Raw genomic sequence first — 1,666 nt, forward strand, 5'->3', positions numbered from 1 at the left:
TCTTCACTCAATCTGAGCCTTGGTGCCCTTTGGCCGCTCTCTCCCCACCTGATTGCCTTGTTCTTCATATGGGGTTTTAGCATCTTCCTTTGGGGTCTTAGCAATCAGGTGTATTTGTAACTTGCACCCTAGCATTTAGTTTACACAATACCGGAGCAAGAAGTACTCAAGTGTAATGTATTGTGCTGTGGGGAGGGAAGGATAGGAAAAAGGATCTAAAACTATCTTGTACCGCACAGTGCCCATCTCAATTAAAGATAACCCCAGCCCCAGAGAGAGAACTGGAGGGAGAAAAAAGAGGCAGAGAGAGGCACTGCCTGCTCCCCCGGCCCTAAGTGGCCGAAGCAGGACGCAGGATATAAGTATGTCTACTTGGCAGTACTTGCCTTGAAATGCGTGAGGCGAGGTGTTAGCAAACAACATTTTCAGGGAAACTTAATGGCCATGATATTCTTCAGTGCTGCTTACACTTTAACGCAAGCAGGAGTCCCATGTGGAGCATGTTAAATCTGCAAATTCCTGGGTTCCCTGCAGAGATTCTGATGCTACAAGTCTAGGGCGAGGTCCAGATCCCCAGGCGTTTCCCACGTGTTCTTAAGGAGCCTGTAGCGCTTACCCTGGGTGTGTCTGTCACTCTTCTGAACATGCATTTACAGAATGCAATTGGTAGAGCTTCAGCCTCATCACTTATAATTTAGTAAGTGCCTTTGAGAAATATTTACAGTATGACTTTTTCCCCATTCATAGGAAATCAAATTCAGCTCTGCTTAAATTCCTCCCAGGTTCTCTTTTCCCATTCCACCATCATTTTTCTTCTTAGGGAAATCAGCAAGAATTGTATTAGCTCCCTAATGCAAGCTAAATATATTAAGTCAGTCTGTCTCCCGTTCACGCGGCTGGCCTGGGTGAACCTGCAGGCTTTCCTGTGCGATCCAGCTTTATCTACAAATAACTTCATTCACCACCGGCGGCACATCCAGGCCTTGAGCTTAAGATGAATCTAGTTATTGATATGGACAGCTGTCCTGCTCTATGGACCACAGGTCCCAAAGCCCATATGAAGAATTAAAAGTCCTCAGGCCATCCTGTGGTGACAGTCACCCGGCACAGGTCCTGGCAAAAGCACAGCCCAAAGGCTGCCTGTGTATTTGATAGGCAGCACCGTCGTGGCGGTATTGCGATGGGGACCCTTAAAGCCGGGGATGTCGGAATATGGGGAGAGCAGCACAGAACCCAGCACGTGCTCATCAGCACCTGACCCTACAGTGTGTCGTAATTTGCATGTTTTTTGTTGTTTGTTTTCCCCGGTCATCATCTAATTCGTCACCTTTTCCAGATGAGAGCATTGAGGACCACGAAGGTGACTCACCTGAGGCCACAAAGCTGGTCAAAACAGTTTCAAGCCCAGAACCCAGATCTCCTGACAGTCGGTGTATTGTTACAATATCAAAATGCTCCCTCCCCGCCAACGCCTGCATTATCCCACTTTTCAAGGATGCTGCATCCTTGCAATCACTCCAGTTTTCATATCCTCCTCAGAATCCTGGCAGTCCAGCCTTTTCATCTCCACTCATGTAAATATTTTCATTAAAAAGTGGGAATCCAATACGCCTCCAGTGATAGGAGCAGAACCAAGAGGTACGAATGGAGGTGGCCTGAGGCATAA

General features: G+C 47.4%; 1 protein-coding gene across 2 annotated transcripts in view; it reads left to right on the forward strand.

The window, feature by feature from the left end:
- Nucleotides 1-1,666, forward strand: part of PPEF2 (protein phosphatase, EF-hand calcium binding domain 2) — a 28,400-nt gene that overhangs the window by 6,721 nt on the left and 20,013 nt on the right. The window lies entirely within an intron of this gene.

Source organism: Myotis davidii, unplaced genomic scaffold (genome assembly GCF_000327345.1).
Source record: "Myotis davidii unplaced genomic scaffold, ASM32734v1 scaffold892, whole genome shotgun sequence".
Classification (NCBI taxonomy): domain Eukaryota; kingdom Metazoa; phylum Chordata; class Mammalia; order Chiroptera; family Vespertilionidae; genus Myotis; species Myotis davidii.